We start from the raw sequence: 14,567 nt of genomic DNA, 5'->3' as shown, positions 1-14,567 counted from the left end.
TAAATCAATAGAAATCCAAAGAAGGTTATCAACACATTTATCATAAAAAGAGTTAAACAAGTTCACCTCATGAAAACATTGCTGTGATGGAATTATAAATGCATTCCGGTGGTGAATAGCACAACCAATAGATTTTAAGAAGCTGCAAAAGCAAGTTTGCCTATTACATGATATGATTCTGTTAGATTTTTAAAAATCCATTAACATAAGCTTACATCAAACATTTACATATTATTGTGTTTCTTAGGACACAGTTCTAAAAGCTTGTATTGAATATGAAAAGCTCTTTTATATTATCAGTGTTGAGACCCCAAGGACGCAGTAATGTATTGATATACATATGCATACATTAGGATTTCATATCACAATACCATCATGTTGAATCTTCACAGATGAAATTCTGTAATGGAGGATTCTTTATCATGATTTCATGGTTTATTTCTAACCTCTTGTACATATTACTCCATATTAAATGACTATAATATACCTCTTGATGATGAAAAGTTTGCTCTTTATTTTGTGAAAACTACAAACTTTTATAGTACTGTTATTTGTGATAACTTGTAAGCAATATCGATAACATTTCTTGGATGACTCATGTGTAGAAAACTTTCACTGTAACATTTCCAAGAACATTTGGTATACTGGCAAATTTGTAAAAATGTACGGCCAGATTACGAGTTTTGCGTTATGAGGGTCACCGCTCACTTACCTGCAGCACTGGTATTACAGGTTTTCATAAACCCGGAATCAAAAGGCAAGAAGTGAGCGTAGAGCAAAATTGTGCTCCATACCGCACTCCAATACCAGAGCTGCTTAAGTCAGCGGTGAGCTGGTAATACGTGCTCATGCACAATTTCACCATAGACGTCAATGGGGAGAGCCGGCTGAAAAAAGCCTAACACCTGCAAAAAAGCAGCGTAAAGCTCAGTAACGTAGCCCCATTGATTCCTATGGGGAAACAAAAGTTATGTTTACACCTAACACCCTAACATGAACCCCGAGTCTAAACACCCCTAATCTTACACTTATTAACCCCTAATCTGCCGCCCGACATCGCCGACACCTACATTATACTTATTAACCCCTAATCTGCCGCTCCGGACATCGCTGCCACCTACATTATACTTAATAACCACTAATCTGCCGCCCCCAACGTCGCCGCCACTATAACAAACATATTAACCCCTAAACCGCCCCACTCCCGCCTCGCAAACACTAGTTAAATATTATTAACCCTTAATCCGCCGTCCCCAACGTCGCCGCCACTATATTAAAATTATTAACACCTAAACCTAAGTCTAACCCTAACAACCCCTAACTTAAATATAATTAAAATAAATATAAATAAAACCTACAATTAATAACTAAATAATTCCTATTTAAAACTAAATACTTACCTGTAAAATATACCCTAAGCTAGCTACAATATAACTAATAGTTACATTGTAGCTAGCTTAGGGTTTATATTTATTTTACAGGCAAGTTTGAATTTATTTTAACTAGGAAGAATAGTTATTAAATAGTTATTAACTATTTAATAACTACCTAGCTAAAATAAATACAAATTTACCTGTAAAATAAAACCTAACATAAGTTACACTAACACCTAACACTACACTACAATTAAATAAATTACCTAAATTAAATACAATTAAATACAATTACCTAAATTAAAAAAAACCCCACTAAATTACACAAAATAAAAAACAAATTACAAGATCTTTAAACTAATTACACCTAATCTTATAGCCCTATAAAAATAAAAAAGCCCTCCCAAAATAAAAAAACCCTAGCCTAAACTAGACTACCAATAGCGTTTAAAAGGGCCTTTTGCGGGGCATTGTCCCAAAGGAATCAGCTCTTTTACCTGCAAAAAAAAATACAAACAACCCCCCCAACAGTAAAACCCACCACCCACACAACCAACCCCCCAAATAAAACCCTAACTAAAAAACATAAGCGCCACATTGCCCTGAAAAGGGCATTTGGATGTTTATTCTAGTGGCGGTGATGTCGGGAGCAGCAGGTTAGGGTTAATAATTTTATTTTAGTGTTTGTGATGCAGGAGGGCCTCGGTTTAGGGGTTAATAGGTAGTTTATGGGTGTTATAAACTACCTATTCAACGCTGCTACAGACATTTGAGAACCTGCCTTACTGGTCTCGTTGTCCTTGCAGACTGATGGTCTGTTGAGTCTGTTGAGATATTCAAGGAAAAGTGGTGTGGCCGAGCAATGCTGGCGAGTGACAATGTCTCTTCTATAAAAGTCAGTGGGAGAGTGACATCACCACCCCGCATCGCCGACATCGCTTCTAATCAGCATTTTGCTGCGGCAAGGGGGAGGCCCTATTTAAAATGACCTACACAGTGCAAACAATTCACTCACTGAAACTAAGATATTTTCCATGTACGCACACTCCATATATTGCCTGCAGGACCTAAGTTTTATTACTCCTACTCTAAATACCTCAGAGGATGTAGTCTCAACATGACAGCTGATAGCTGGCAAAACAAACATGGCCGCTACCTGCCTCGCAGTGCAAGCTACTCCCACTAGCACGTCCTGCTAACTCCCTATAAATGCCTATAACTACGGCACATTTAACCTACACTCCAACTGCTATGCCTTGCTACCTCCCACCCACTGTCTACACCTACATCAGAGCTAACCTACACTCTCCCTGCACCGCTCAGCTATCTCCCTCTTACCACCTACACCTATGAAAGCCCAGGAACTTTCAGGGAACCAAGAAACCAGACAGAAACAGAAAGTACAAGTAGAAAATAAATAAAGTTTATTTAAAATAACAACAAACAGTAAAAGGGATATCCAGGACCAAGTCAATACCAAGCCAGGGGACAGATGCCAAAGCAGGTAGTCAGCCAGGCCAGGTCAGGGAACACTGAGTGCAGGAACATAATGATAAGATATAGAAATAAAGCAGTGCTATAATTTTTTCACCATCTATTGTAGATACTTTTCAGGTGATAGTAGATAACTTGATCAGCAGGCACAAGCAGAATAAAGTATCACAACTTACCTTATCAGTTTAAAGTTAAACTCACCAATGTAGTCAGTATTCAATGGTATGTAGAAGCAATGAGGCCTATTTATCAAAGGTCTTGCGGACCTGATCTGACAGTGCGGATCAGGTCCGCAAGACTTCACTGAATGCAATACGCTCTCCGTATTCAGCATTGCACTAGCAGCTCACAAGAGCTGCTGGTGCAACGCCGCCGCTGCAGATTTGCGACTAATGGGCCATCAGGAGGGGGGTGTCAATCAACACGATCGGGATGAATTGTGGCAATTCCTGACAGGGTTATGGAGCAGCAGTCTTTAGACTGCTGCTTCATTACTGCTGTTTCTGGTGAGTCTGAAGACTCACCAGAAACACAGGCCCTCAAGTTCCATTCAGAGCTTGATAAATGGGCCTCATAGTCCTTAGTGACTGATACTGAATTGCTTCACTGCCGTGTGAGCTTGTCTCAAAACACACTCCATACAAATGCTCTTTAAAACAGTGTGAACCAAACCGCTGTGTCGGCCATGTAGTGTCTCAGCAACCACGCTGAAGTGTGACATCATCAAAACTGTCCGGGAGCTTAATGATTCCAAATACTAAATCCAAGTGATAATACAGGATACCGCAAAAGAGGAAGGATACAAGGTAACTTTTATTCAATCCATAGGATAAAAAAATATCCATAAATATGCTGTCAAAAAAGCCAGCAGGTGCAATGCAGACTAACAGACTATGTACTTTGTGCCACTGCTTTGTTTGCCATGTGCTGCTGGCAGCTATTTTACTCACCTCTCTTACTGAATCTGGTACTGAGTGTGTGATGCTGCTCATTTCCTGCATGCCCTCTTATGGCCTGACTGTTGAACATCATCCGTGTGAGACAGGTTGCAGTCTCAGTATTTTGATGTCATCACTTATTATTTAAAGGGCCTCTGTTCAGTATGCTTTGCCTTGCGTTGTTTTAGACCTGTTTGTGTGTTCCTGTTCCTGTGTATTAAGTGGATTTTCTGACTTCCCTTCTAGTTCCTGATCCCTGGCTTGTTCCTGACTCTGCTGTTCTCCTTGTTCCTGATTCCAGCTCGTCTGACTACTTGTTTTGGCTCCAGACTTGGCTCATCTGACTACTTGCTTTGGCTCCTGACTCTGCTCGTCTGACTACCAGCTCTGGCTTTGACTCCTGGCTTGTTATTTGACTTGTGGACTTTTTATTATTTTGTGTTAATAATAAAGGTGTGATTATTTTGCACTTCTCATCTCAGTCTGATTCCTGGCACCCTGACAGTCAGGGCTACCATACAAGTGCATTCAATCTATATGTATATTATATAAATATATTTTTTCCCTCAGCCCTATGTCTACTACCTTTCATCCCAATTAGTCTTTTTCAATAACACACACTTCTTTTCTTTCACCACATTTAATTTTTTTTTCTTGCACATTTATGAATCGGCCGCTAGAAGGGGGTGTCAATCAGCCCGATCGTATAGGATCAGGCAGATTGCTGTACGCAGTCTCAGAGTCGGCGTATGAGTTAAGGAGCATCAGTCTATAGACCGCTGCTTCTTAACTCCTGTTTCCGGCGAGCCTAAAAGCTCGCGCGGAAACAGGATTAATTGGCCCAATTCGGCCAATAATAAATTGACACCTCTATCTGAATCATAAAAGAAAATTTGGGATTTCATGTCCTTTTAATCCTATTATATATCAAGTACCACTGACTGTCAAATGTGATCTAAAATTGCTGAGATTTTGGAAGGAAAACATGTTAACCAGTGCCTAGGACAGCACAAAAAACAAAATACACCCCCACATATAGCTGAAGGAGTTCTAAACATAGTATATGGCTAGTAAATTCTTAGGTACTGTATTCAGCTGTGTATTATGTTGATATTTTCTTTTATATATATATATATATATATATATATATATATATATATATATATATATATACTTTATTAGAACTAAGCGCATTCAGTATACTATAATACACAGAGCAGTGTGGTATCAGCATATTGCTTGTAATATACTGTCTAACAATAGTTTTGAAAATAGAAATAGAGCCAAAGCAAAGTTAAACATTCAATTAATAAATGCATTTTCTTTTGACATGTTTGCCAAATAAGGCAAAGAATATAAAGGCAAATGCATCACTTCTGGTTTTGAAGAGAGAGATTTTATAACTTGGAAAATGATAAGGCTTAGAGAAAAATAGAGAAACTATAGAAACAATCTGCTACTAAATAAACAGAATATGAATAAGCTAACTAGTACACTAACTGACAAAAGGCTCTACAGTAGTTGACAATGTTATTTCAAAGTGAGTAAGCATATGAAAAAAATCATAGTTTGGAAATATATGAAGGAATTTGAGGAATACATTTTCAATGTGATGCCGATTTTGGTCCTCTAAATTGTTTGTCTTTATTTGTCATAATTCTTTCTGCATATGGTACCACAATTCCATGTTCTAGTGCAAAAACTGTATGCTGAGATTTTCTGTTGAGTCATGAGTGGGCATGTTGTACAATAAACAATTACATGTCAATGTAGTACATTACAAAGCAATGTACATTATTACGTTACATGTCAATGTAGTGCATTACATAGCAATGTACATTATTACGTTACATGTCGATGTAGTGCATTACATAGCAATGTACATTATTACGTTACATGTCGATGTAGTGCATTACATAGCAATGTACATTATTACGTTACATGTCGATGTAGTGCATTACATAGCAATGTACATTATTACGTTACATGTCGATGTAGTGCATTACATAGCAATATACATTATTACGTTACATGTCAATGTAGTGCATTACATAGCAATGTACATTATTACGTTACATGTCAATGTAGTGCATTACATAGCAATGTACATTATTACGTTACATGTCGATGTAGCGCATTACATAGCAATGTACATTATTACGTTACATGTCAATGTAATGCATTACATAGCAATGTACATTATTACGTTACATGTCGATGTAGCGCATTACATAGCAATGTACATTATTACGTTACATGTCGATGTAGTGCATTACATAGCAATGTACATTATTACGTTACATGTCAATGTAGTGCATTACATAGCAATGTACATTATTACGTTACATGTCAATGTAGTGCATTACATAGCAATGTACATTATTACGTTACATGTCGATGTAGCGCATTACATAGCAATGTACATTATTACGTTACATGTCAATGTAGTGCATTACATAGCAATGTACATTATTACGTTACATGTCGATGTAGTGCATTACATAGCAATGTACATTATTACGTTACATGTCGATGTAGTGCATTACATAGCAATGTACATTATTACGTTACATGTCAATGTAGTGCATTACATAGCAATGTACATTATTACGTTACATGTCAATGTAGTGCATTACATAGCAATGTACATTATTACGTTACATGTCGATGTAGCGCATTACATAGCAATGTACATTATTACGTTACATGTCAATGTAGTGCATTACATAGCAATGTACATTATTACGTTACATGTCGATGTAGTGCATTACATAGCAATGTACATTATTACGTTACATGTCGATGTAGTGCATTACATAGCAATGTACATTATTACGTTACATGTCGATGAAATGCATTACATAGCAATGTACATTATTACGTTACATGTCGATGTAATGCATTACATAGCATTACTGTCCCTTTATTCAGCCATTTTGAAACAAAAACATAACATATTTAACTGGTGCTTTTCATATACAAGGTAGACATTTTTAGTACAAAAAAAAACAACAACAAAAGAAAGCCTGTCATACTATTCTGATTTTCATATTTTGCCATCAAGGTTAATAGTACAGCGGAAATGCAGTATTACATGTTTCCAATAATAGAAAAAAAATACAAATAGAAATATAAAGAAAAAAGTGATCTTATTTTCATGCGCACCACTTTTTTTGTCGCCTTTGTAAAGAGTTTAAAAAGTATTGTTAAAGCGATAGTAAACAGTATTCACAAACTGGGTACAGTACATACTTACATTTCCATAGAACAGTGTAAAGCACATAGTATACCTTCAGTGGTCACATATTGTACATTTATTTCTTTTATTAGCTCTAGAGCAAATCTTAATAAAACATTTCTGCACTGGAAGAGTCTCCACGGGCCAGTTGCCATTTGTTGCCATTACACAAAGAATGTGGATGGGTAAAAACACTGATGTCCTTGCAAACAGCTTACAAGTTAATGAATTTTGATCTGTCTTAATAAACTTGTTTAATAAGGAATAATGAAATGACTGAGAAGCATTCTCCTCTCTTTTCTTACTGTTTATGTGTGAATTAAAGTGCCAGTACAACGTATATATTTATAGGTTGGCAAGGGCCCTTAAGGAAAATCGGTGAAAATCAGTAATAATATAATAATATTATCATTTAAAACTTATTTGATTAAAAAACTCTTATCAGATATGAAGCTGCAGTAATGTTCCTTTAATTAAAAAAAAATATATATATAATAATATGTATCCTTTGCTTATGACCTGAGTACAGCAGATATATCAATATTATTTTTCATAAAAACAATGGGCCAGATTACGAGTGGTGCGCTTATAGTTACGCACAAGCGATATCGGTTCTATTGAGCATGTTTGCGTGCATCAGAAGTAGTGTGCGTATTACAAGTTGAAAGTAAATGCAATCGCTAGAGCTCTGGTAAACTGTTATTATTATCAATAAAAAGAAATCTGATTCATCTGATGAAGCCCTAAGCCAGCCCTCTTGTGGGAGGGGTGAAACTCGTCATGACTCTGGCGTGAACGTCTGAATTACAAGGAGCTGTAATGCTATGTTGAAGCTTGCAAGGAGCTGTATGCATGGCCTTAATAAAGTAGCATAACCGGAAACACAGTATAAATTTATTCTGAAAGGGGGCGGAGCCGGCTGTCATGTGGAATGGCCGCACATTAGAGTGAGCTCCGAATGCCGATGCCCATATCTGCCTGAATTGCAGGACAATCAGCATCCCATAACCGATGTCTTGCCTCTAACTGCGCACAGGACAAGTGCCGATCCCGGTGGTGACCAATAAAGTCAGCTGCGCCCGACATCCAGACACGCTCCGTGTTGAGGCCTACATTACTGACGCCATCTTTAAAGCCTAAACAGTGAGTAGCACGGAGCCGCCCGTACACAGAACATAGCCGGCACATATACTGACAATGGCTGCTAGCCGCATATATCACTCAGTTTGGGGTCCGGTATAGATTTTGACAATTCACAACTGGCAAGTATACTGAGAGGAAGCTGCGCAGTTATATTTCTGCTATAAGGCCAGGACTTACTAGGCTATCAATGTGAGACTGGGCAATTGAAAGTCAAAGGGCAAAGGGAAAACAAAAAACATGCCAGCATTTTTATTTCACACATAAATGTGAACCTGCCAACTCTAATCCCTATATGTCTTAGGTGAAATACAGTAAAGGGTCTTTTGTGGCGCAGATGTCACCTTACTCACTATAAAGGCAGAAACATACTCTATCACACCAAAAGAAGGTTATACATATAATATTGTCCTGGCGATAAGAGGAGCTGTGCATCACAAGAAAGCACAAATCTGCTGCGAACTCCTTGACAACTCCAGGATAGCAAAATATTACAATCTACACTGCAGATATGTCACCAAAAAAACTTCTAAAAGCAGGAAAGGAGGCTAGGAAATCAGCAGTAAATCTGCCAACTGTTAGCTCCTTTTTTAAATTATCAGACAGCATGCAACCCGCTACACCTGACCCTATCAAGCCACAACAGGCTGAGATGTCTCCATCAGGCAGCGAGGACAGTGACACGGAAGAATCTATCCAACTCTCCAAGACTTTTTTAGCCTCAATCCCATCTAAAAGTGATCTGGATGACATAGTAGTTAAAGTACGAGAATGCATCAAAGAGGAAATGGCTGGTCTGAAAAGAGATATTACAGAAATTGGTAATCGTGTTGAAGTGCTGGAGGAGGATAATGACTTTAACCAAAATGAGATATCTACCTTGCAAACCACAGCCCAATCCCATGATCTTCAGATTACACAGTTACAAGACAAGTTGGAAGACCTGGAGAACAGGGAACGCCGCCAAAACCTCAGAATCAGAGGGATTCCAGAGTCAGTCCTGCCAAATACCATTCCTGAGTTTCTCAAAGGTCTCTTTTGTTTCCTACTGGGGCCTTCATCAACCATGGACTTATCTATGGACAGAGCCCATAGGGCTCTCCGACCAAAACCCCCAGACCAAGCGCCTCCACGTGACATAGTTTTAAAACTTAAAGAATACCAAACCAAAGAGGAAATTCTTAAAGCTGCCAGACGTCTTAAAGACATCTCCTTTCAAAATTACCGCCTGCAAATCTTTGCTGATATAGCACCTCACACTCTTCAGAGACGGAGAGAATTTCAACCATTGACATCCTTGCTCAGAACAAAGGAGATTCCTTACCGTTGGGGTTTCCCCTGTTTCCTGAACATCATTTATAAAGGCACGAAACACATATGTAAGACCCCAGACGACATCTCAGATACTTGTGCCGCCTTGGAACTGACTCCTCCATCTGCCACAGCTACAGAAGAAGTTCCTGATCTTACTGCCAGCTTCAACCCAACAAGACCACCCAGATCACCGTGGCAGCAACACAAGAATAAGAAAACTAAGAAGGCGCAGGACTCCTCACAGAACAGTATTACTTGAGAGATCCAGCTCATTAGATGGGTGAGATAATTCTATTTCTAGTCCAGGGGGAGAAATGTGATGAACGTTTAACCCTCCTTTACACCCGGGCCCTGCAATGGTTGAGACTGAACTACTTATATATTTATTGCAATACAGCCCTACTTTGATTGTCAGTTTAAATTTAAATTTGAAAATTTGTCCTCTAAATGTTTAATTATTGAATTTATAATGGGATAGGCTATTCTTCCCTATTGTGTGTGTGACATTTAATGTCAGATTGTTTGTTTGAATTTATGTTATTGTTCTATTGTTTGCTTGTTAGTTATCTTTCTCAACCACAGATAATTGCCGCACAGTTCAAGAACAGGTATGATATTAACACAATAATGTTTGAAATACTTCTATGCATATATGTTTATGATAAGCTTAGAAATGATGGACTCCCAGTCTTACCCAATATACATCAACCTCTAACTTAGTGTGAATAATGACAGCTCAGAAACAGATTAGATTCATGACACAAAATGTCAGGGGATTTAATAACCCACATAAGAGACGAGTTGCTTTTGCTGATATTGTCCATAAGCAAATTGGTATTTTGTTCTTACAGGAGACGCATTACTTAAAAGATCAAGAGCCTAAATTTTTCACAACCTCATACCCCATCCATTATCATAGTAGCCACTCAGACAAAAAGATCTCCGGGGTTAGCATTTTAATCCACAAGTCTTTAGCATTCCATGTACGGCGTGTAGAAAAGGATAATGAAAGGAGATTTTTGGCTATACTGGGATTACTGTATGGCAAACCTATTACACTAGTCAACATTTATGCTCCCAACACCTGACAGGCATCCTTTATCCGCAAGGTTTCCAATGACATTCTAGCTTTTTACAAAGGGTCATTAATCATAGGAGGGGACTTTAACACGCCATTGAACCCACTATTAGATAGCTCCACTAAACAATCCCAACTTTCGAAAAAAGCACTTAAATCTATTAAAGATGACCTGACACTCCTAGGAGTACATGATCCATGGCGTATCCAACACCCCAGAGGGAGAGATTTTACCTTTTATTCTGCGTCCAAAAGTTCCCATTCACGCATCGATTATATCCTCATAGACCACATAGCTATCACATCAGTCATACACACTGATATCTGCCCTACTGCCTGGTCAGACCATTCAGCAGTCATCTGCACCACCCACTGGACATCCCTTCCTTTCAAACCCTACCAATGGCGCTTTGATGATACCTTACTCAATGACACCCTTATTTTGCAACAAATAGAAACATCAATAAGTGAGTACTTTTCAATTAATAATACCCCAGACATAGCCCCATGCACTATCTGGGAAGCCCATAAGTGCTTCATCAGAGGCGAGTTGATAAAGATTAAGGCGACACAATCCAAAAACCATAAAATGCATCACCAAGCCTTTACAGACAAATTTCAGCAGCTTGACAGGTCCTACAAACAGAGTCCCCATGCGGACTCACTGAAGTCTCAAAGAGAACAGGCTAAAAACAAATTGACAACATTCTTGGAACACTCAGCTCATACACAAGCTATGAGGTTAAAACAGAGATTTTTTATTGAAGGTAATAAACCTGGCAGGCTGTTAGCCAGAGCGCTTAAAGTTAGGCAAGCGACACATTATATCAGCGCGCTACAAGATTCAAATAAGGAAAACACTGTAGAATCCCATAGAATAGCTGAAATATTTAGAGATTATTATTCTACTCTTTACAATTTGATTCCTAACAGAAATATAGAGGAACATCAGACACACTGCCTCCGATATTTGGAACGGGTGACCGTGCCTTCTATCCCGTCAGACGACCTAGAATCCCTTGCCTTACCAATCAGCTCAGAGGAGATTAGCGCAGCTATACACTCTCTAAAGATAGGAAAGAGTCCAGGCCCAGATGGGCTGACAAGCTCCTACTATAAAAAGTTTAAGCATCTATTAATACCGCAATTGCTCCCAGTTTTCAACCCGGTTGATCAAATACCTGCGTTCCCACCCTCTATGCTTGAAGCGATAGTAACGGTCATACCAAAGCCAGGTAAAGATCCTACAGCCCCTTCAAACTACCGCCCAATCTCGCTTCTAAATGTAGACGTGAAGATCTATGCAAAGATCTTAGCTACTAGGCTCAATAAATTACTACCCTTGCTTATCCACCCAGACCAGGTGGGTTTTGTGCCGCAGAGAGAGGCAAAAGATAACACCGTAAAGGTCCTTCATTTAATACAATATGCTATAAATCATGACATACCCTCCGTTTTACTCTCGACTGACGCTGAGAAAGCTTTTGACAGACTAGATTGGACTTTTTTAAATTTGACTTTAAAGAAATTCGGCTTCCCTGACAGTTTTATCTCAAAAATATTTGCCCTTTATTCAAAACCGACAGCTAAAGTTAAGGTAAATGGGATACTATCTACCCCATTTCCAATTTTAAAAGGCACTAGACAGGGCTGCCCGTTATCCCCTCTATTATTTGTTTTGTCCATGGAAATCCTGGCAATAACTTTACGAAACGACCCCAACATTCACGGACTCACTATAAAATCCACTCCTCATAAGCTTGCGCTATACGCTGATGACTTGTTGTTAATTTTAACACGCCCAAATACTTCTCTCTCTGCGGTACGGAGCTCTCTGGAAACATTTGGCCATTGCTCCAATTATTCGGTAAACCAAAATAAATCATAGATTCTCCCCATCAACTTAAATAGTACAGATATACAAAAACTTAGGTCACAAGTACCCTACCAAATACAGCAATCTGCTTTAAAATATTTAGGCATTTATCTTACAGATGATAAACAGAAGTTAATCGACCTAAATTATGAAGCCCTAATGACCAAGGTTTGCGGTGATACTTCTCTATGGTTACATAAACAAATATCCTGGCTTGGTAGAATCAGAGTAACCAAAATGACTATCCTCCCTAAGATACTTTATATGTTCCAGACCCTCCCCATACCCCTCCCGGAAGCATATATTTCCAGACTGCAGAAAGTGCTAAACTCCTATATCTGGAGAAAGCGTCCTCCCAGAGTGGCTAGATCTACCCTCTACTTACCAAAAAAATTTGGAGGTTTGGGGGTCCCAGACTTATCCAGATACCGTAATTCAATATTTTTAAGAAGAGTAATAGATTGGTGTACACTCCCCATGAATCATAATAGACTCTGGGTGAGGCTAGAACATGACCTCACCAATTCAGCACAGTTAGGAACATACTGTTGGCAACCTAAGGGAAGCCAGCCTTTACTAGTTAAAGATTATCCAATCATAAAAGAAACACTTGATACTTGGTTTAACGTACTACATAGATATCCACATATATCCACGATCCCTTCCCCCTTGACAACTGTGTTATCCAATTCCGACTTTCCTATAGGGATACCATTGACACCGAAATTACCGGGTGGACTGGATGGCCTAATCCCATTATACTCCCTACTTGAAGAGGGTAAACTGATCTCGAAACAACATCTAGAGGAATTAGAAGTTACACAATTCACACCCTGGTTCAGATACCTTCAACTCAGACACTTTGTTGACTCTCACAAACTCAAACATCAAATTACAAGGGAGCTTACCACACTTGAGAAACTTTGCATTCAGGACTCCCCACAGACACACACCATCTCCCTCCTATATCAACTCCTAATCACCCCTCCTAAGACTTTACACACCTCAACAGTCAATTCCTGGCACAAAGAACTCCCTTACACTCTTACAGAACAAGAATGGCTAAAAATCTTTCAGAACACAGCTAGATCCGCACATTCAGCAGCCCTACTGGAAACAAATTATAAAGTCCTGCTCCGCTGGTATCTTACTCCCCACAGGTTGAAATTTATATTCCCCGAAGCATCTGATAGATGTTGGAGAAAATGTGCAGGAAAAGGAACCCCTTTTCACATATGGTGGGAATGCCCCAAGATAGCAAATTACTGGAAGAGTATTAACTCAGAGATGAGTAAACTGCTAAATTGTAATATTCCATTAGACCCTTTGGTATACTTGTTTCATACAATCCCCAAATTCCCCTTCAAACAGTACATGTCACTTTTCCAATTAGCCATATGTAGTGCGAAGCAAGTCATCCCTAGACTTTGGAAATCAGACACAGAACCCACAGTAGCTATGTGGACAGCACAGATGAAAACTAACTTATCGCTAGAAAGATTCTATTATTACACAGTAGGTAGATTAGATTACTATGCAGAAATGATGTTCTTCTGGGACTCCTATTACCATCCTAGAGCCGAAGAGAGGGGAGATCTGCAGGAGTAGGCTTATGTGCTAGTGTAATGTAAATGCAAAACAGCAAAATATCTACCCACGTTGAAATTAATCTTGCAGACTTAGCTGTCTCACTGTTAAAGATAAGAAAACTGTAGATAAACAATCTTGTAAGCAACCTGTTGATGTTATAATCTGAGTTTGTTAGCCTCTGATTGTCTATTAATGTTGTTATGTGGTGCTATACCTAGATGTTACAAACAAATCTGGGATATTTGAACTTTGGAAGTTAAAAACAAACTGATGGACTTGAACAGTAATGCGAATATGAAAAAGCCATAATTTTATATTCTGTGGAAATTTTTGGAATGTTTTGAAAATTTTTGGTTGTTTGTAATTTTCTTTTTGTTTCTTTGTTGTTATATAATTTTTTGAAACATCTAAATAAAGAAAAGATTAAACTAAAGTAGCATAACCGGCAGGGAACATATATATCTTAACTTCACGGTCAGCTAAGAACGAAGGTATCCTTTTCTTCTAAACAGCAATAAGGAGCTGT

Source organism: Bombina bombina, chromosome 2 (assembly GCF_027579735.1).
Source record: "Bombina bombina isolate aBomBom1 chromosome 2, aBomBom1.pri, whole genome shotgun sequence".
Classification (NCBI taxonomy): domain Eukaryota; kingdom Metazoa; phylum Chordata; class Amphibia; order Anura; family Bombinatoridae; genus Bombina; species Bombina bombina.
Note: the sequence above shows the minus strand (reverse complement) of the source record.